This window comes from Cryptomeria japonica, unplaced genomic scaffold (genome assembly GCF_030272615.1).
Source record: "Cryptomeria japonica unplaced genomic scaffold, Sugi_1.0 HiC_scaffold_163, whole genome shotgun sequence".
NCBI classification, from domain to species: Eukaryota; Viridiplantae; Streptophyta; class Pinopsida; order Cupressales; family Cupressaceae; genus Cryptomeria; species Cryptomeria japonica.
This window is the reverse complement of record NW_026728985.1, coordinates 157501-180000: the sequence shown is the minus strand read 5'-3', so window position 1 is coordinate 180000 and position 22500 is coordinate 157501. Positions and strand designations below refer to the sequence as shown.

General features: G+C 60.9%; 2 non-coding genes across 2 annotated transcripts; both read left to right on the top strand.

Moving 5' to 3' along the window:
- The first annotated feature begins 11838 nt into the window (after nt 1–11838).
- Nucleotides 11839–11957, top strand: LOC131867097 (5S ribosomal RNA). The gene has a single exon (XR_009365691.1). It is a non-coding gene; the product is annotated as a 5S ribosomal RNA (ribosomal RNA).
- Nucleotides 11958–19761: 7804 nt separating this feature from the next.
- LOC131867081 (5S ribosomal RNA) lies at nt 19762–19880 on the top strand. Its single transcript, XR_009365675.1, has one exon. It is a non-coding gene; the product is annotated as a 5S ribosomal RNA (ribosomal RNA).
- Nucleotides 19881–22500: the final 2620 nt, after the last annotated feature.

Here is a 22500-nt window from a genome sequence, read left to right as displayed (position 1 = left end):
CCCCAACAATCATCGTGCCACTCTTCGCAGAGAGGTGATAGACGCCAACGAGCCCGCGCATAGCAATCGAGGTGTAAAAAGGGCGTTGAAGGCAGGAAGCCTGGACGAAAGAGGCTACGAGGTCACCTCGAAGCGGTCTAAGAATCGGGCGCACTTGGGGCGACTACCAGTGCCAACCCCTTATCCCGCGGTGCGTCCGACACACAGAAATTTCCAAGGCGGCCAAGGAGCCTCCCCGCATAGCAATCGGGGTGTGAGGTTACGGATGCAGCATTGATAGCAATCGAGGTGTGAGGCGAAGGATGCAGAAGTGAGAGCCGAGGGATGTAGCAGAGATAGCAATCGGGGTGTGTGATGCAGAAGAGATAGCAATCGAGGTGTGCGGTGGGAAGGGCCCAGCAGCCAGAATGCATGAAGCGACGGATGAAGCAGTGATGACAACCGGGCTGTGAGGAGAGGAGGGATGCAGCCAAGAAAGCAATCAGGGCTCGAGGCAAGGGATGCATCAAGGATAGCAATCATGTTGTGAGGCGAGATTCCAAAGGCTAAACGTGAGAGGCTGCAGGGTCGACTCAGAGAGGTCTATGCATGTGAGAGGCTGAAAGCAAGGTCGACTCGGAGCGGTCTATGCATCGGGCGCGCTTGGGGCGACTACCAGTGCCAACCCCTTATCCCGCGACGCGTCCGACAAAGAGAACGTTCCAAGGCGGCAGAGGAGGTTACCAGCCGAAGGATGCAGTAGCAATAACAGGTATAGTTCCGCGGCGGCCGAGAAGACTCACCGCATAGGAATCGGGATGCGAGGCGACGGATGCGGCGGGAAGGCCCCGACGGCTAAACGGAAGAGGCTGCAGGGCCGCCTCGGAATGGTCCAAGCATCGGATGCGATTGGGACGACTACCAGTGCCAACCCCTTATCCCGCGATGCGTCCGATACACAGATAGTTCCAAGGCGGCCGAGGAGCCTCACCGCATATCAATCGGGGTGCGAGGCGAGGGATGGGGCGGGAAGGCCCCAACGGCTAGACGGAAGAGGCTTCAGGGCCACCTCGGAATGGTCCAAGCATCGGACGCGCTTGGGGCGACTGCCAGTGCCAACCCCTTATCCCGCGATGCGTCCGATACACAGATGGTTCCAAGGCGGCCGAGGAGCCTCACCGCATAGCAATCGGGGGTGCGAGGCGAGGGATGGGGCGGGAAGGCCCCAACGGCTAGACGGAAGAGGCTTCAGGGCCGCCTAGGAATGGTCCAAGCATCGGACACGCTTGGGGCGACTACCAGTGACAGCCCCCTATCCCGCGATGCGTCCGATACGAAGATGGTTCCAAGGCGGCCGAGGAGCCTCACCGCATAGCAATCGGGGTGCGAGGTGGGGGATGCGGCGAGATGGCCCCAACGGCTAGACGGAAGAGGCCACAGGGCCGCGTCGGAATAGTCCAAGCATCGGACGCGCTTGGGGCGACTACCAGTGACAACCCCTTATCCCGCGATGCGTCCGATACGAAGATAGTTCCAAGGCGGCCGAGGAGCCTCACCGCATAGCAATCGGGGTGCGAGGTGGGGGATGCGGCGAGATGGCCCCAACGGCTAGACGGAAGAGGCTGCAGGGCCGCCTCGGAATAGTCCAAGCATCGGACGCGCTTGGGGCCACTACCAGTGACAACCCCTTATCCCGCGATGCGTCCGATACGAAGATAGTTCCAAGGCGGCCGAAGAGCCTCACCGCATAGCAATCGGGGTGCGAGGTGGGGGATGCGGCGAGATGGCCCCAACGGCTAGACGGAAGAGGCCACAGGGCCGCCTCGGAATAGTCCAAGCATCGGACGCGCTTGGGGCGACTACCAGTGACAACCCCTTATCCCGCGATGCGTCCGATACGAAGATAGTTCCCAGGCGGCCGAGGAGCCTCACCGCATAGCAATCGGGGTGCGAGGCGAGGGATGCGGCGAGATGGCCCCAAAGGCTAGACGGAAGAGGCTGCAGGGCTGCCTCGGAATAGTCCAAGCATCGGACGCGCTTGGGGCGACTACCACTGCCAACCCCTTATCCCGCGATGCGTCCGATACACAGATAGTTCCGAGGCGGCCGAGGAGGTGGGGGATGCAGCGAGATGGCCCCAACGGCTAGACGGAAGAGGCTGCAGGGCCGCCTCGGAATAGTCCAAGCATCGGACGCGCTTGGGGCGACTACCAGTGACAACCCCTTATCCCGCGATGCGTCCGATACACAGATAGTTCCGAGGCGGCCAAGGAGCCTCACCGCATAGCAATCGTGGTGCGAGGTGGGGGATGCGGCGAGATGGCCCCAACGGCTAGACGGAAGAGGCTGCAGGGCCGCCTCGGAATGGTCCAAGCATCGGATGCGCTTGGGGCGACTACCACTGCCAACCCCTTATCCCGCGATGCGTCCGATACACAGATAGTTCCAAGGCGGCCGAGGAGCCTCACAGCATAGCAATCGGGGTGCGAGGCGAGGGATGCGGCGAGAAAGCCCCAACGGCTAGAGGGAAGAGGCTTCAGGTCCGCCTCGGAATGGTCCAAGCATCGGACGCGCTTGGGGCGACTACCAGTGACAACCCCTTATCCCGCGACGCGTCCGATACACAGATAGTTCCAAGGCGGCCGAGGAGCCTCACCGCATAGCAATCGGGGTGCGAGGCGAGGGATGCGGCGAGAAGGACCCAACGGCTACACGGAAGAGGCTTCGGGGCCGCCTCGGAATGGTCCAAGCATCGGACGCGCTTGGGGCGACTACCAGTGACAACCCCTTATCCCGCGACGCGTCCGATACACAGATAGTTCCAAGGCGGCCGAGGAGCCTCACCGCATAGCAATCGGGGTGCGAGGCGAGGGATGCGGCGAGAAGGACCCAACGGCTACACGGAAGAGGCTTCGGGGCCGCCTCGGAATGGTCCAAGCATCGGACGCGCTTGGGGCGACTACCAGTGACAACCCCTTATCCCGCGACGCGTCCGATACACAGATAGTTCCAAGGCGGCCGAGGAGCCTCACCGCATAGCAATCGGGGTGCGAGGCGAGGGATGCGGCGAGAAGGACCCAACGGCTAGACGGAAGAGGCTTCGGGTCCGCCTCGGAATGGTCCAAGCATCGGACGCGCTTGGGGCGACTACCAGTGACAACCCCTTATCCCGCGACGCGTCCGATACACAGATAGTTCCAAGGCGGCCGAGGAGCCTCACCGCATAGCAATCGGGGTGCGAGGCGAGGGATGCGGCGAGAAGGACCCAACGGCTAGACGGAAGAGGCTTCGGGTCCGCCTCGGAATGGTCCAAGCATCGGACGCGCTTGGGGCGACTACCAGTGACAACCCCTTATCCCGCGACGCGTCCGATACACAGATAGTTCCAAGGCGGCCGAGGAGCCTCACCGCATAGCAATCGGGGTGCGAGGCGAGGGATGCGGCGAGAAGGACCCAACGGCTAGACGGAAGAGGCTTCGGGTCCGCCTCGGAATGGTCCAAGCATCGGACGCGCTTGGGGCGACTACCAGTGACAACCCCTTATCCCGCGACGCGTCCGATACACAGATAGTTCCGAGGCGGCCGAGGAGCCTCACCGCATAGCAATCGGGGTGCGAGGCGAAGGATGCGGCGAGAAGGACCCAACGGCTAGACGGAAGAGGCTTCGGGTCCGCCTCGGAATGGTCCAAGCATCGGACGCGCTTGGGGCGACTACCAGTGACAACCCCTTATCCCGCGACGCGTCCGATACACAGATAGTTCCAAGGCGGCCGAGGAGCCTCACCGCATAGCAATCGGGGTGCGAGGCGAGGGATGCGGCGAGAAGGACCCAACGGCTAGACGGAAGAGGCTTCAGGGCCGCCTCGGAATGGTCCAAGCATCGAACGCGCTTGGGGCGACTACCAGTGACAACCCCTTATCCCGCGACGCGTCCGATACACAGATAGTTCCGAGGCGGCCGAGGAGCCTCACCGCATAGCAATCGGGGTGCGAGGCGAGGGATGCGGCGAGAAGGACCCAACGGCTAGACGGAAGAGGCTTCAGGGCCGCCTCGGAATGGTCCAAGCATCGGACGCGCTTGGGGCGACTACCAGTGACAACCCCTTATCCCGCGACGCGTCCGATACACAGATAGTTCCGAGGCGGCCGAGGAGCCTCACCGCATAGCAATCGGGGTGCGAGGCGAGGGATGCGGCGAGAAGGACCCAACGGCTAGACGGAAGAGGCTTCAGGGCCGCCTCGGAATGGTCCAAGCATCGGACGCGCTTGGGGCGACTACCAATGACAACCCCTTATCCCGCGACGCGTCCGATACACAGATAGTTCCGAGGCGGCCGAGGAGCCTCACCGCATAGCAATCGGGGTGCGAGGCGAGGGATGCGGCGAGAAGGACCCAACGGCTAGACGGAAGAGGCTTCAGGGCCGCCTCGGAATGGTCCAAGCATCGGACGCGCTTGGGGCGACTACCAGTGACAACCCCTTATCCCGCGACGCGTCCGATACACAGATAGTTCCGAGGCGGCCGAGGAGCCTCACCGCATAGCAATCGGGGTGCGAGGCGAGGGATGCGGCGAGAAGGACCCAACGGCTAGACGGAAGAGGCTTCAGGGCCGCCTCGGAATGGTCCAAGCATCGGACGCGCTTGGGGCGACTACCGTTGCCAACCCCTTATCCCGCGATGCGTCTGATACACAGATAGTTCCGAGGCGGCCGAGGAGCCTCACCGCATAGCAATCGGGTTGCGAGGCAGATTATTGGGAAGGGAACCCCCTGGGATGCGGCTCAAGCAGTGCCCAAAGGGACTGGAATGCGGAATCACATCGAGAGACCCAAATGCTATACGAGGGCTCAAATCGAATTATCGATTTGGCCACGACATGGACGCATCGGAACGACTACCTTTGCCGAACCACTCGCAATTGCATCCATACCGAAACCAATAGACATTTCCGTTAGAGCCCTCGCATAGCATTCGGGAATCTCGCATGCCCCTCTAAATCGACCAATGCTGGCGCTCAATGAAAATCCGAGCGCTACCACCGTTCGAGCGCCAGCATTGGTCGAGTTAGAGGGGCACGGGGGAGAATGCTCCAGTCAACACCTCCCCTATATAAGTTATTTGTCCGATTCTCGCACAACCGTAGTCTGCCTCGTCGAATCAAACAACGGTCCCAGATTCCGACTTCCGTTCCGTAGAGACCCAAAAGCTAGATGGAGGCTCGCAAGAAAGAGAGTCGGCGCATAGCAATCGGGTTTCTCGAACGTTTAGGGACCGAGCTCACTTGCGGATAGGGCAAAATCCGCCAAGCAACCCAAAAGCTAGACGGGGGCTCGAATCGAATCGCCTAGGCGGCCACAACAACGACGTGTTGGATCGACTACCAGTGCCAAACCATTCAGCAAGACTAGTCTGTGTCGAGGCCGGATAGAGATTCTCAGAGAGCGCCCGCATAGCATTTAGGAGACCTGCCGCGTCCCTCACACTCGACAAATGGTGGTGCACGTTTATAAATCCGAGCGATCCCAACCCTTTCAAGCACCAACATCGGTCGAGATAGAGGGGCACGGAGGGGGCTGCGTGAGACAACACAGTCCCCTATATAAGTTATTTGTCCGATTCTCACACATCCGAAGAATGGTCATCAAATCGGACAACAGCCCAAACTTCCGACTTCCGTCCCAGAAAGCCCAAGAGCTATCTAAAACGTTCATGGCCGGAACTCGATCGCGGCTATACCAGTCCGCCAAGCAACCCAAAAGCTAGACTGGAGCTCTAGTCGAATCACCTCTGTGGCCATTGCAAGGACGTGTTGGAGCGACTACCATTGCCGAACCATTCCGCAGGTCGAGTCCATACCAAGGCCGCATAGAGATTCACGATGAGCTCCTGCATAGCAATCAGGAGACTTGCCGTGTCCATCACAATCGATAAATCCTGGTGCAAGATTTTTGCATCCGAGCGCTCCAACCAGTCGAGCACCAGCATCAATCGACATAAACGGGCACGGGGGGAGGATGCTCGAGAACACTACCTCCCCTATATAAGTTATTTGTCCGATTCTCAAGCAGCCGAAGTCTGGTCATCGAATCGGGTCAAAGACCACAACTTCCGACTTTACCCACAATGCAAGTCATCGAATCGAACATCGGCCCCCGAGTCGGACTCCATGCGTATGTCAGGTCATCGGACCCAAATTCCGCCTTCCTGCGCATGGCGGGCCATCAATATCAACTCGGTCATCGGACCCAAACTCCGCCTTTTTGCGTATGGCACGCCTTCAAATCGGTCATCGGACCCAAATTCCGCCTTCCTGTGCATGGCGGGCCATCAACATCAACTCGGTCATCGGACCCAAATTCCGCCTTTCTGCGCATGGCACGCCATCAACTCGGTCATCGGACCCAAATTCCGCCTTCCTGCGCATGGCAGGTCATCGGACACAAATTCAGACCTCGCCAATATGCCTACGTATCGAATCGGTCATCGGACCCAACTTCCGACTTCATCCATACTGTAGGGTCTTTGAGGTTGGCGCGGTGCGCTCAACCCAGGGAGTCGACCCATCGAAGCATACACCTCCCCTATATAAGCTATTTGTCCGATTCCCACACCTGTGTAGTTTGCACCTCTGACCAGGACATCGACCCCAACTTCCGAACTCGACTGCAACGACGGCACCAGCGCCTTGGTGCGCACCTTGCGACGCACAGTCCCAACATTCGCCTTCCTGCACATGGCAGGTCATCGGACCCAAATTCCGACCTCGCGAGTATGCCTACATATCGAATCGGTCATCGGACCCAACTTCCGACTTCATCCATACCGTAGGGTCTTTGAGGTTGGCGCGGTGCGCTCAACCCGGGGAGTCGACCCAACGAAGCATACACCTCCCCTATATAAGCTATTTGTCCGATTCCCACACCTGTGTAGTTTGCACCTCCGATCAAGACATCGACCCCAACTTCCGAACTCGCCTCCAACGACCGAACCAGCGCCTTGGTGCGCACCTTGCAACGCACAGTGCCAACATTCGCCTTCCTGCACGTGGCAGGTCATCGGACCCAAATTCCGACCTCGCGAGTATGCCTACATATCGAATCGGTCATCGGACCCAACTTCCGACTTCATCCATACCGTAGGGTCTTTGAGGTTGGCGCGGTGCGCTCAACCCGGGGAGTCGACCCAACGAAGCATACACCTCCCCTATATAAGCTATTTGTCCGATTCCCACACCTGTGTAGCTTGCACCTCCGATCAGGACATCGACCCCAACTTCCGAACTCGACTAAAAAGACCGCACCAGCGCCTTGGTGTGCACCTTGCAACGCACAGTGTCAACATTCGCCTTCCTGCACATGGCAGGTCATCGGACCCAAATTCCGACCTCATGAGCATACCTACTAATCGAATCGGTCATCGGACCCAACTTCCGACTTCATCCATACCGTAGGGTCTTTGAGGTTGGCGCGGTGCGCTCAACCTGGGGAGTCGACCCATCGAAGCATACACCTCCCCTATATAAGCTATTTGTCCGATTCCGACACCTGTGTAGTTTGCACCTCCGCTCAGGACATCGACCCCAACTTCCGAACTCGCCTGCAACGACCGAACCAGCGCCTTGGTGCGCACCAAAAGTGCGCACTTTTGGAGGGCACTTTTGTGCGCTCCAAAGGTGCGCACTTTTGGAGGGCACTTTTCTGCGCTCCAAAGGTGCGCACTTTTGGAGGGCACTTTTTGGAGGGCACTTTTCTGCGCTCCAAAGGTGCGCACTTTTGGAGGGCACTTTTTGGAGGGCACTTTTCTGCGCTCCAAAGGTGCGCACTTTTGGAGGGCACTTTTTGGAGGGCACTTTTCTGCGCTCCAAAGGTGCGCACTTTTGGAGGGCACTTTTTGGAGGGCACTTTTCTGCGCTCCAAAGGTGCGCACTTTTGGAGGGCACTTTTTGGAGGGCACTTTTCTGCGCTCCAAAGGTGCGCACTTTTGGAGGGCACTTTTTGGAGGGCACTTTTCTGCGCTCCAAAGGTGCGCACTTTTGGAGGGCACTTTTTGGAGGGCACTTTTCTGCGCTCCAAAGGTGCGCACTTTTGGAGGGCACTTTTGTGCACTCCAAAGGTGCGCACTTTTGGAGGGCACTTTTCCTGTGCTCCAAAGGTGCACACCTAGGTGAGCACCTTCGACCACACCTTGTAGCACACCAAACTCTGACTTTCGACTTCATCCGCAATGCAGGGTCTTTGAGGTTGGCGCAATGCGCACAACCAGGGGAGTCGACCCATCAAACCCAACACCTCCCCTATATAAGCTATTTGTCTGATTCTCATACATGCGTAGCCTGCAGGAGCAATTAGGACATCGACCCCAACTTTCGGCTTCTAAACGAAAACAAGGTCTTTGAGGTTGGTGTAATGCGAACAACTAGGGGAGTCAACCCATCAAACCCAACACCTCCCCTATATAAGCTATTTGTCTGATTCTCATACATGTGTAGTCTACAGGAGCAATTAGGACATCGACCCCAACTTTTGACTTCTTAACGAAAACAAGGTCTTTGAGGTTGACGTAATGCGCACAACCAGGGGAGTCGACCCATCAAACCCAACACCTCCCCTATATAAGCTATTTGTCCGATTCTCATACATGTGTAGCCTGCAGGAGCCATTAGGACATTGACCCCAACTTTTGACTTCTTAACGAAAACAAGGTCTTTGAGGTTGGCGTAATGCGCACAACCAAGGGAGTTGACCCATCAAACCCAACACCTCCCCTATATAAGCTATTTGTCTGATTCTCATACATGTGTAGCCTGCAACAACGATTAGGACATCCACCCCAACTTCTGAATTCGTCTGCGTTGACCGCACCAAAGGTGCACGCCTTGGTGCTCACCAAAATCCGACTTCCGACTTCTTCTGCTATGCGGGGTCTTTGAGGTTGGCGCAGTGCGCACAACCAGGGGAGTCAACCCACCGAATGCAACACCTCCCCTATATAAGCTATTTGTCTGATTCTCATACATGCGTAGACTGCAGCAATGATTAGGACATCCACCCCAACTTTTGACTTCTTAAACAAGACAGGGTCTTTGAAGTTGGTGCAGTGCACACAACCAGGGGAGTCGACCCATCAAACGCAACACCTCCCCTATATAAAGCTATTTGTCCGATTCTCATACGTGTAGTCTGCAGCAGCGATTAGGACATCGACCCCAACTTCCGAATTCGTTTGCATTGACCGCACCAAAGGTGCACGCCTTGGTGTGCACCCTGGAGTGCACTTTGGTGCTCACCTCGGTGCACACTTTGGTGTGCACCTCGGTGTGCACCAAAGGTGCGCACCTTGGAGCGCACCAAAGGTGTACACTTTGGAGCGCACCACATAGGGTCTTTGAGAGGTTGGCGCAGTGCGCACACCAAGGTGGGTGTTGAGGTGCGTGCCGAGGTGGGTGGGTGCTAGGGTGCGCTCCATGGTGGGTGCCAGGGTGGGTGCGTGCTAGGGTGGATTCCAAAGAGGGTCATAGGGTGGGTGCCAAGGTGGGTTGGTGATATAGTGGGTTCAAAGGTGGGTACTAGGGTGGGTTCCAAGGTGGGTCACAAGTTGGGTGCCAGGATGCGTGGGTGTTAGGTTGGGTGCCAAGGTGGGCTCCTGCGTGGGTGGGTGCTAGGGTGGGTTTCAAGGTGGACGCGAGGGCGGGTGCCAAGGTGGGTAACAAGTTGGGTGTTAGGATGGGTGAGTGCTAGAGTGGGTGCCAAGGTGGGTGGGTGCTAAGGTGGATGCCAAGGTGGTTCACAGGGTGGGTGGGTTCTAGGGTGAGTTCCAAGGTGGGTCACAGGTTCAGTGCTAGGGTGGGTGTCAAGGCGGGTGTCGAGGTGCCTGGGTGCTAGGGTGTGGATGCCAATGTGGGTCATAGGGTGGGTACTAGGGTGGGCTGCAATGTGGGTGCCAAGGTGGGTAACATGCTCGGTGGGTTCTAAATTGGGTGCCAGGGTGGGTGTGCACCCACCTTGCCCGAGGTGGGTGCCAAGGTGCCAGTGTGGGTGGGTGCTAAGGTGGATGCCAAGGTGGGTGAGAAGGTGGGTGATAGGTTGAGTGGTAGGATGGGTGGGTGCCAAGATGGGTCACAGGGTGGGTGCAAGGGTGGGTAGGTGCTAGGGTTGGTGTCAGGGTGGGTGGGTGCTAGGTTGGGTTCCAAGGTGGGTGCGAGGGTGAGTGTCAAGGTGGGTCACAGGTTAGGTGCTAGGATGGGTGAGTGCTAGGGTGCAAAGGTGCCAGGGTGGGTGCTAGGATGGGTCGATGCTAGGGTGAGTGGCAAGGTGGGTCCACAAGTGTCAAGGTGGGTGCCGAGGTGGGTGCCAAGTCGGCGACTGCTATGGTGGATGCCAAGGTGGGTCACGGGGTGGGTGCCAAGTTGCTAGGTTGGGTTCCAAGGTGGGTGCCAACGTGGGTGCTAGGGTGCGTGGGTTAAAGGGTGTGTCACAACGTGGGTGCCAGGATGGGTGCGCACCCACACTGGCCAAGACGGGTGCGGGTGCAAGGTTGGGTTCCAAGCCCGGTCACAGGCTGGGTGCTAGGATGGGTGGGTGCCAAGGTGGGCACCAGGGTGGGTGCACCCACCCTGGCCAAGGTGGGTCACGGGGTGGGTCCTAGGGTGGGTAACGGGGTGGGTACTAAGGTGCGTGCCAAGGTGGGTCATAGGGTGGGTGCCAAGGTGGGCACCAGGGTGGGTGTGCACCAACCCTAGCCAGGGTAGGTCACGGGGTGGTTGTCGGGGTGGGCGTCAAGGAGCCAAGGTGGGTGGCAAGTAGCCAAGTTGCGTGCCAAGGTGGGTGTCGGGGTGGGTGCCAAGGATCCAAGGTGGGTGCCAAGGAACCAAGGTGGGTGTCTGGGTGGGTGCCGAGGTGGGAGCCAGGGTGGGTCCCAAGGTGAGTGCAAAGGTGGGTGCCAGGGTCAAGGTGAGTGCCAATGTGGGTTCCAAGGTGCCAGGGTCAGGGTGAGTGCCAATGTGGGTTCAAAGGTGCTAAGTTGGGTGCGAGGTTGGGTGCGAGGGTGGGTGGGTGCCAAGGTGTGCTAGGTGGAAGCCCGGGTGGGTCGGCATCCCATGGGTGTCGAGTTGGGTGCCTGATGGGTGCTTCTTGTCAAGTTTTAGTCGTCGGGACTCATTTCGAGCCTTAGAGGTCGTTTCTTGTCCGGTTGCCCTGTCTTCGACCTGGGAACCCAATTTTGGTCCTCGGGTCCCATTTTTTTTTGTCTCGCATCCCACTTTTGGCCTGTGGCCTTTTCGGGGTCGATTCTCGTTTTGGGCATCAGAGCATGTTTCTTCTCCTAAAACCCAATATTTGTTTATTAAGTCTCGGAACACATTTTTGTTCTCGTGGACCCATCATGGGTCTTGGAACGCATTTGTGGTCCTTGGGTCCCATTTTGCATCCCGAAACTTGTGTTTTGGTGCTTGATCCCTATTTTGGGTGCCCACCTTGCACCAAGTGCGCACCCGGGGCAAACCGAGCGCCTTGGTGCACCGGGGCAAGATCGAGCGTGCACCCGAGGCGCCCCGAACATGCACCAAGGTGCACTCGGCCCACATGTGAGCGCAGGTCGTTGCGCCCGAGGTGGTGTGTGGGCACCGCGTTGCAGACGGGACACTGCACGCACACGACGCCCCCTCCAGGTGCACGCACGTAGGCCGGGCCGGGTGCACACCCGACGCCCTAGCAAGGTGCGCGCACCCGGGCAGGGCTCACACTTGGCGAACGGGGCGCACTTCGCGAGGGAGGGTGTGCACCTCGACGGGGGTGGGTGGCCGGGGTGGATTCGCACGTGGGTCGCGGTTTGCTAAGTACACACTGCGACAAGCTCATAACGGGTGCGATCATACCAGCATTAGTGCACCGGATCCCATCAGAACTCCGCAGTTAAGCGCGCTTGGGCCGGAGTAGTACTGGGATGGGTGACCTCCCGGGAAGTCCCAGTGTTGCACCCTTTTTTAGTTTTTCGCCGGGCGTCGCAATGCTATTTGAATAAACCTTTTGCCCGTTTGCGTTCTCGTCGGGGCCGGGCCGGGCCGGGGTGCGCTGCCCGCACTACCGCGCGCGCGGGGGCGACACCGAGCGCGCACCCGAGGCACCCCGAGCACACAGGCCACGGTGCAACCCGGGCGTTGTGCGCGCACCCCGGTGCGCCCGAGGTGCTGCGCGCGCACCCAGGTGAAATCGGTGTGCACCTCGGCCAGTGCGCGCTCGGTCGAGTCGCGCACGTTGGCCAAGGTGCACGGTGATGTTTCTTACTCTAAGGTTCCGCACCAGACGCCCGGGACAGGTGAGCGAAGCTGGGCGGGGCCGGGTGCGCGGCCGGGGCAGGTGCACGCAGCTGGAGAGAGCTTTGGAGCACACTTCGGAGCGCACCAATGATGCGCTCCATTCAAAAGTTTCCTGAAAAGGCAAAAAAAGTTGAGATTATAGAATTTCCCACTTGAGAGATTGTAAAAAAAAAAAATTTAAAATGAAGGAAACGCGGGTGCCAAGGTGTGCGCAGCCCAGCCAAGGTGTGCGCACCAAGGCGCCCACCCTGGCGAAGGTGCACGCAAGGTGCGCACCCGAGGCAAACCGGACAATTAACCCAACTTTCGACTTCGCGCGCACCTTGGAGCGCACTTCGGAGCGCTCCTTGGTGCGCACCAATCTTGGGCACCTCGGAGTGCACCATGGCGCCCACCAAGGTGCGCACCCGGGGCAAACCGAGCTCCGACTTCGTGCGCACCTTGGAGCGCACGAAAGGTGCGCACCATGGCGCCCACCAAGGTGCGCAGCCCAGCCAAGGCGTGCGCATCAAGGTGCGCACCCTGGCGAAGGTGCGCACCCGGGGCAAACCGAGCTCCGACTTCGTGCGCACCTTGGAGCGCACAAAAGGTGCGCAACCCAGCCAAGGTGTGCGCACCCCGGTCAAACCGAGCTCCGAATCGTGCGCACCAGAGGTGCACGCCATCGTGCGCACCTTGGAGCACACTTCGGAGCCCTCCTTGGTGCGCGCCGATGTTGCGCACCTCGGAGCGCACCCGGGGAAAACAATGCAATTAACCCGACTTTCGACTTCGTGGGCACCTCGGAGCGCTCTCGGGTTCGCACCTCGGAGCACACCGAGGTGCGCACCTTTGATGCGCTGCCTTCACCAATTTCCAGAAAAGGCAAGAAAACATTGAGAAGGTGTGCGCACCGAGGTGCCCACCCTGGCGAAGGTGCACGCGAGGTGCGCACCCGGGGCAAACCGGGCTCCGACTTCGTGCACGCCGCACCTTGGAGCACACTTCGGAGCGCTCCTTGGTGCGCACCAGGGCGCGCAACCCAGCCGAGGTGCCCACCCCGGCGAAGGTGCACGCGAGGTGCGCACCCGGGGCAAACCGGGCTCCGACTTCGTGCACGCCATGGTGCCCACCGCGGCGAAGGTGCACGCGAGGTGCGCACCCGGGGCAAACCGGGCTCCGACTTCGTGCACGCCGCACCTTGGAGCACACTTCGGAGCGCTCCTTGGTGCGCACCATGGTGCCCACCAGGGCGCGCAACCCCGCCGAAGGTGCACGCGAGGTGCGCACCCGGGGCAAACCGGGCTCCGACTTCGTGCACGCCGCACCTTGGAGCACACTTCGGAGCGCTCCTTGGTGCGCACCATGGTGCCCACCAGGGCGCGCAACCCCGCCGAAGGTGCACGCGAGGTGCGCACCCGGGGCAAACCGGGCTCCGACTTCGTGCACGCCATGGTGCGCACCGCGGCGAAGGTGCGCACCCGGGGCAAACCGGGCTCCGACTTCGTGCACGCCGCACCTTGGAGCACACTTCGGAGCGCTCCTTGGTGCGCACCAGGGCGCGCAACCCAGCCGAGGTGCCCACCCCGGCGAAGGTGCACGCGAGGTGCGTACCCGGGGCAAACCGGGCTCCGACTTCGTGCACGCCGCACCTTGGAGCACACTTCGGAGCGCTCCTTGGTGCGCACCATGGTGCCCACCAGGCCGCGCAACCCAGCCAAGGTGTGCGCACCAAGGTGCACGCGAGGTGCGCACCCGGGGCAAACCGGGGTCCGACTTCGTGCACGCCGCACCTTGGAGCACACATCGAGGCGCTCCCGGGTTCGCACCGGCGTTGCGCACCGTGGTGGGCACCTCGGAGCACACCAAGGTGGGCAGCGAGGTGCGCACCTTTGATGCGATGCCTTCACTAATTTCCATAAAAGGCAAAAAAAAAACGAGATTTTAAAATTTCCGTTTTGAAAGATAGTGAGAAAAAGGGAATGCTGGTGCCATCTTGAGCCCGCCCTGGTGCGCAGCCCAGCCAAGGTGTGCGCACCAAGGTGCCCACCCTGGCGAAGGTGCGCGCCCGGGCAATTAACCCAACTTCCAACTTTGCGCGCGCCAGGGTGGGAGCGCACCCAACAACCGGGCCTGGGAAGAGCCAATGCGAGAAACCCCACCAAACGCTCTGACAAAAAAAGAGGGGGCGCTCCAGTAACCCCGCTTCGGAGCGCACCCTGGGCAAACCCAGCCAAGGTGCCCACCCCGGCCAAGGTGCAGGCGAGGTGCGCACCCGGGGCAAACCGGGCTCCGACAACGTGCACGCCGCACCTTGGAGCACACTTCGTAGCGCTCCCGGGTGCGCACCTCAGAGCACACCAAGGTGGGCAGCGAGGTGCGCACCTTTGATGCGCTGCCTTCACTAATTTCCAGAAAAGGCAAAAAAAAAAGGAGATTTTAAAATTTCCGTTTTGAAAGATAGTGAAAAAAACGGAACGCGCGTGCCATCTTGAGCCCGCCCTGGTGCGCAGCCCAGGTAAGGTGCCCACCCTGGCAAAGGTGCGCACCCGGGCAATTAACCCTACTTCCGACTTCGTGCGCGCCAGGGTGGCAACCGGGCCTCGGAAGAGCCAATGCGAGAAACCCCACCAAACGCTCCGACAAAAAAAGAGGCGGCGCTCCAATAACCCCGCTTCGGAGCGCAGCCGGGGCAAACCCAGCCAAGGTGCCCACCCCGACGAAGGTGCACGCGAGGTGCGCACCCGGGGCAAACCGGGCTCCGACAACGTGCACGCAGCACCTTGGAGCACACTTCGAAGCACTCCCGGGTGCCCACCGGCGTTGCGCACCGTGGTGGGCAGCGAGGTGCGCACCTTTGATGCGCTGCCTTCACGAATTTCCAGAAAAAGGCAAAAAAAAATGAGATTTTAAAATTTCCGTTTTGAAAGATAGTGAAAAAAAAGGAACGCGGGTGCCATCTTGAGCCCGCCCTGGTGCGCAGCCCAGGCAAGGCATGCGCACCAAGGTGCCCACCCGAGGTGCACACCCGGGGCAAACCGGGCTCCGACTTCGTGCAGGCCGCACCTTGGAGCACACTTCGGAGCGCTCCTTGGTGCGCACCATGGTGCCCACCAGGGCGCGCAACCCAGCCAAGGTCTGCACACCAAGGTGCCCACCCCGGCGAAGGTGCACGCGAGGTGCGCACCCGGGGCAAACCGGGCTCCGACTTCGTGCACGCCATGGTGCCCACCGCGGCGAAGGTGCACGCGAGGTGCGCACCCGGGGCAAACCGGGCTCCGACTTCGTGCACGCCGCACCTTGGAGCACACTTCGGAGCGCTCCTTGGTGCGCACCATGGTGCCCACCAGGGCGCGCAACCCAGCCAAGGTGTGCGCACCAAGGTGCACGCGAGGTGCGCACCCGGGGCAAATCGGGGTCCGACTTCGTGCACGCCGCACCTTGGAGCACACATCGGAGCGCTCCCAGGTTCGCACCAGCGTTGCGCACCTTTGATGCGCTGCCTTCACTAATTTCCAGAAAAGGCAAAAAAAAACGATATTTTAAAATTTCCGTTCTGAAAGATAGTGAAAAAAACGGAACGCGGGTGCCATCTTGAGCCCTTCCTGGTGCGCAGCCCAGGCAAGTTGTGCGCACCAAGGTGCCCACCCTGGCGGAGGTGCGCGCCCGGGGCAAACCGGGCTCCGACTTCGTGCACTGCATGGTGCCCACCAAGGCGCGCAACCCAGCCAAGGTGCCCACCGCAGCGAAGGTGCACGCGAGGTGCACACCCGGGGCAAACCGGGCTCCGACTTCGTGCACGCCGCACCTTGGAGCACACTTCAGAGCGCTCCTTGGTGCGCACCAGGGCGCGCAACCCAGCCGAGGTGCCCACCCCGGCGAAGGTGCACGCGAGGTGCGCACCCGGGGCAAACCGGGCTCCGACTTCGTGCACGCCATGGTGCCCACCGCGGCGAAGGTGCGCACCCGGGGCAAACCGGGCTCCGACTTCGTGCACGCCGCACCTTGGAGCACACTTCGGAGCGCTCCTTGGTGCGCACCATGGTGCCCACCAGGCCGCGCAACCCAGCCAAGGTGTGCGCACCAAGGTGCACGCGAGGTGCGCACCCGGGGCAAACCGGGGTCCGACTTCGTGCACGCCGCACCTTGGAGCACACATCGGGGCGCTCCCGGGTTCGCACCGGCGTTGCGCACCGTGGTGGGCACCTCGGAGCACACCAAGGTGGGCAGCGAGGTGCGCACCTTTGATGCGATGCCTTCACTAATTTCCATAAAAGGCAAAAAAAAAACGAGATTTTAAAATTTCCGTTTTGAAAGATAGTGAGAAAAAGGGAATGCTGGTGCCATCTTGAGCCCGCCCTGGTGCGCAGCCCAGCCAAGGTTTGCGCACCAAGGTGCCCACCCTGGCGAAGGTGCGCGCCCGGGCAATTAACCCAACTTCCAACTTCGCGCGCGCCAGGGTGGGAGCGCACCCAACAACCGGGCCTGGGAAGAGCCAATGCGAGAAACCCCACCAAACTCTCTGACAAAAAAAGAGGGGGCGCTCCAGTAACCCCGCTTCGGAGCGCACCCTGGGCAAACCCAGCCAAGGTGCCCACCCCGGCCAAGGTGCAGGCGAGGTGCGCACCCGGGGCAAACCGGGCTCCGACAACGTGCACGCCGCACCTTGGAGCACACTTCGTAGCGCTCCCGGGTGCGCACCTCAGAGCACACCAAGGTGGGCAGCGAGGTGCGCACCTTTGATGCGCTGCCTTCACTAATTTCCAGAAAAGGCAAAAAAAAAAGGAGATTTTAAAATTTCCGTTTTGAAAGATAGTGAAAAAAACGGAACGCGCGTGCCATCTTGAGCCCGCCCTGGTGCGCAGCCCAGGTAAGGTGCCACCCTGGCAAAGGTGCGCACCCGGGCAATTAACCCTACTTCCGACTTCGTGCGCGCCAGGGTGGCAACCGGGCCTCGGAAGAGCCAATGCGAGAAACCCCACCAAACGCTCCGACAAAAAAAGAGGCGGCGCTCCAATAACCCCGCTTCGGAGCGCAGCCGGGGCAAACCAAGCCAAGGTGCCCACCCCGACGAAGGTGCACGCGAGGTGCGCACCCGGGGCAAACCGGGCTCCGACAACGTGCACGCAGCACCTTGGAGCACACTTCGAAGCACTCCCGGGTGCCCACCGGCGTTGCGCACCGTGGTGGGCAGCGAGGTGCGCACCTTTGATGCGCTGCCTTCACTAATTTCCAGAAAAAGGCAAAAAAAAATGAGATTTTAAAATTTCCGTTTTGAAAGATAGTGAAAAAAAAGGAACGCGGGTGCCATCTTGAGCCCGCCCTGGTGCGCAGCCCAGGCAAGGCATGCGCACCAAGGTGCCCACCCGAGGTGCACACCCGGGGCAAACCGGGCTCCGACTTCGTGCAGGCCGCACCTTGGAGCACACTTCGGAGCGCTCCTTGGTGCGCACCATGGTGCCCACCAGGGCGCACCCGAGGCAAACCGGGCTCCGACTTCGTGCACGCCGCACCTTGGAGCACACATCGGAGCGCTCCCAGGTTCGCACCAGCGTTGCGCACCTTTGATGCGCTGCCTTCACTAATTTCCAGAAAAGGCAAAAAAAAACGATATTTTAAAATTTCCGTTCTGAAAGATAGTGAAAAAAACGGAACGCGGGTGCCATCTTGAGCCCTTCCTGATGCGCAGCCCAGGCAAGTTGTGCGCACCAAGGTGCCCACCCTGGCGGAGGTGCGCGCCCGGGGCAAACCGGGCTCCGACTTCGTGCACTGCATGGTGCCCACCAAGGCGCGCAACCCAGCCAAGGTGCCCACCGCAGCGAAGGTGCACGCGAGGTGCGCACCCGAGGTGCACACCCGGGGCAAACCGGGCTCCGACTTCGTGCACGCCGCACCTTGGAGCACACTTCAGAGCGCTCCTTGGTACGCACCAGGGCGCGCAACCCAGCCAAGGTGCTCACCCCGGCGAAGGTGCACGCGAGGTGCGCACCCGGGGCAAACCGGGCTCGGACTTCGTGCACGCCGCACCTTGGAGCACACATCGGAGCGCTCCCGGGTTCGCACCAGCATTGCGCACCTTTGATGCGCTGCCTTCACTAATTTCCAGAAAAGGCAAAAAAAAGAAAAAAACGAGATTTTAAAATTTCCGTTTTGAAAGATAGTGAAAAAAACGGAACGCGGGTGCCATCTTGAGCCCGCCCTGGTGTGCAGCCCAGGCAAGTTGTGCGCACCAAGGCACCCACCCTGGCCAAGGTGGGTCACGGGGTGGGTCCTAGGGTGGGTAACGGGGTGGGTACTAAGGTGCGTGCCAAGGTGGGTCATAGGGTGGGTGCCAAGGTGGGCACCAGGGTGGGTGTGCACCAACCCTAGCCAGGGTAGGTCACGGGGTGGTTGTCGGGGTGGGCGTCAAGGAGCCAAGGTGGGTGGCAAGTAGCCAAGTTGCGTGCCAAGGTGGGTGTCGGGGTGGGTGCCAAGGATCCAAGGTGGGTGCCAAGGAACCAAGGTGGGTGTCTGGGTGGGTGCCGAGGTGGGAGCCAGGGTGGGTCCCAAGGTGAGTGCAAAGGTGGGTGCCAGGGTCAAGGTGAGTGCCAATGTGGGTTCCAAGGTGCCAGGGTCAGGGTGAGTGCCAATGTGGGTTCAAAGGTGCTAAGTTGGGTGCGAGGTTGGGTGCGAGGGTGGGTGGGTGCCAAGGTGTGCTAGGTGGAAGCCCGGGTGGGTCGGCATCCCATGGGTGTCGAGTTGGGTGCCTGATGGGTGCTTCTTGTCAAGTTTTAGTCGTCGGGACTCATTTCGAGCCTTAGAGGTCGTTTCTTGTCCGGTTGCCCTGTCTTCGACCTGGGAACCCAATTTTGGTCCTCGGGTCCCATTTTTTTTTGTCTCGCATCCCACTTTTGGCCTGTGGCCTTTTCGGGGTCGATTCTCGTTTTGGGCATCAGAGCATGTTTCTTCTCCTAAAACCCAATATTTGTTTATTAAGTCTCGGAACACATTTTTGTTCTCGTGGACCCATCATGGGTCTTGGAACGCATTTGTGGTCCTTGGGTCCCATTTTGCATCCCGAAACTTGTGTTTTGGTGCTTGATCCCTATTTTGGGTGCCCACCTTGCACCAAGTGCGCACCCGGGGCAAACCGAGCGCCTTGGTGCACCGGGGCAAGATCGAGCGTGCACCCGAGGCGCCCCGAACATGCACCAAGGTGCACTCGGCCCACATGTGAGCGCAGGTCGTTGCGCCCGAGGTGGTGTGTGGGCACCGCGTTGCAGACGGGACACTGCACGCACACGACGCCCCCTCCAGGTGCACGCACGTAGGCCGGGCCGGGTGCACACCCGACGCCCTAGCAAGGTGCGCGCACCCGGGCAGGGCTCACACTTGGCGAATGGGGCGCACTTCGCGAGGGAGGGTGTGCACCTCGACGGGGGTGGGTGGCCGGGGTGGATTCGCACGTGGGTCGCGGTTTGCTAAGTACACACTGCGACAAGCTCATAACGGGTGCGATCATACCAGCGTTAGTGCACCGGATCCCATCAGAACTCCGCAGTTAAGCGCGCTTGGGCCGGAGTAGTACTGGGATGGGTGACCTCCCGGGAAGTCCCGGTGTTGCACCCTTTTTTAGTTTTTCGCCGGGCGTCGCAATGCTATTTGAATAAACCTTTTGCCCGTTTGCGTTCTCGTCGGGGCCGGGCCGGGCCGGGGTGCGCTGCCCGCACTACCGCGCGCGCGGGGGCGACACCGAGCGCGCACCCGAGGCGCCCCGAGCACACAGGCCACGGTGCAACCCGGGCGTTGTGCGCGCACCCCGGTGCGCCCGAGGTGCTGCGCGCGCACCCAGGTGAAATCGGTGTGCACCTCGGCCAGTGCGCGCTCGGTCGAGTCGCGCACGTTGGCCAAGGTGCACGGTGATGTTTCTTACTCTAAGGTTCCGCACCAGACGCCCGGGACAGGTGAGCGAAGCTGGGCGGGGCCGGGTGCGCGGCCGGGGCAGGTGCACGCAGCTGGAGAGAGCTTTGGAGCACACTTCGGAGCGCACCAATGATGCGCTCCATTCAAAAGTTTCCTGAAAAGGCAAAAAAAGTTGAGATTATAGAATTTCCCACTTGAGAGATTGTAAAAAAAAAAAATTTAAAATGAAGGAAACGCGGGTGCCAAGGTGTGCGCAGCCCAGCCAAGGTGTGCGCACCAAGGCGCCCACCCTGGCGAAGGTGCACGCAAGGTGCGCACCCGAGGCAAACCGGACAATTAACCCAACTTTCGACTTCGCGCGCACCTTGGAGCGCACTTCGGAGCGCTCCTTGGTGCGCACCAATCTTGGGCACCTCGGAGTGCACCATGGCGCCCACCAAGGTGCGCACCCGGGGCAAACCGAGCTCCGACTTCGTGCGCACCTTGGAGCGCACGAAAGGTGCGCACCATGGCGCCCACCAAGGTGCGCAGCCCAGCCAAGGCGTGCGCATCAAGGTGCGCACCCTGGCGAAGGTGCGCACCCGGGGCAAACCGAGCTCCGACTTCGTGCGCACCTTGGAGCGCACAAAAGGTGCGCAACCCAGCCAAGGTGTGCGCACCCCGGTCAAACCGAGCTCCGAATCGTGCGCACCAGAGGTGCACGCCATCGTGCGCACCTTGGAGCACACTTCGGAGCCCTCCTTGGTGCGCGCCGATGTTGCGCACCTCGGAGCGCACCCGGGGAAAACAATGCAATTAACCCGACTTTCGACTTCGTGGGCACCTCGGAGCGCTCTCGGGTTCGCACCTCGGAGCACACCGAGGTGCGCACCTTTGATGCGCTGCCTTCACCAATTTCCAGAAAAGGCAAGAAAACATTGAGAAGGTGTGCGCACCGAGGTGCCCACCCTGGCGAAGGTGCACGCGAGGTGCGCACCCGGGGCAAACCGGGCTCCGACTTCGTGCACGCCGCACCTTGGAGCACACTTCGGAGCGCTCCTTGGTGCGCACCAGGGCGCGCAACCCAGCCGAGGTGCCCACCCCGGCGAAGGTGCACGCGAGGTGCGCACCCGGGGCAAACCGGGCTCCGACTTCGTGCACGCCATGGTGCCCACCGCGGCGAAGGTGCACGCGAGGTGCGCACCCGGGGCAAACCGGGCTCCGACTTCGTGCACGCCGCACCTTGGAGCACACTTCGGAGCGCTCCTTGGTGCGCACCATGGTGCCCACCAGGGCGCGCAACCCCGCCGAAGGTGCACGCGAGGTGCGCACCCGGGGCAAACCGGGCTCCGACTTCGTGCACGCCGCACCTTGGAGCACACTTCGGAGCGCTCCTTGGTGCGCACCATGGTGCCCACCAGGGCGCGCAACCCCGCCGAAGGTGCACGCGAGGTGCGCACCCGGGGCAAACCGGGCTCCGACTTCGTGCACGCCATGGTGCGCACCGCGGCGAAGGTGCGCACCCGGGGCAAACCGGGCTCCGACTTCGTGCACGCCGCACCTTGGAGCACACTTCGGAGCGCTCCTTGGTGCGCACCAGGGCGCGCAACCCAGCCGAGGTGCCCACCCCGGCGAAGGTGCACGCGAGGTGCGTACCCGGGGCAAACCGGGCTCCGACTTCGTGCACGCCGCACCTTGGAGCACACTTCGGAGCGCTCCTTGGTGCGCACCATGGTGCCCACCAGGCCGCGCAACCCAGCCAAGGTGTGCGCACCAAGGTGCACGCGAGGTGCGCACCCGGGGCAAACCGGGGTCCGACTTCGTGCACGCCGCACCTTGGAGCACACATCGGGGCGCTCCCGGGTTCGCACCGGCGTTGCGCACCGTGGTGGGCACCTCGGAGCACACCAAGGTGGGCAGCGAGGTGCGCACCTTTGATGCGATGCCTTCACTAATTTCCATAAAAGGCAAAAAAAAAACGAGATTTTAAAATTTCCGTTTTGAAAGATAGTGAGAAAAAGGGAATGCTGGTGCCATCTTGAGCCCGCCCTGGTGCGCAGCCCAGCCAAGGTGTGCGCACCAAGGTGCCCACCCTGGCGAAGGTGCGCGCCCGGGCAATTAACCCAACTTCCAACTTCGCGCGCGCCAGGGTGGGAGCGCACCCAACAACCGGGCCTGGGAAGAGCCAATGCGAGAAACCCCACCAAACGCTCTGACAAAAAAAGAGGGGGCGCTCCAGTAACCCCGCTTCGGAGCGCACCCTGGGCAAACCCAGCCAAGGTGCCCACCCCGGCCAAGGTGCAGGCGAGGTGCGCACCCGGGGCAAACCGGGCTCCGACAACGTGCA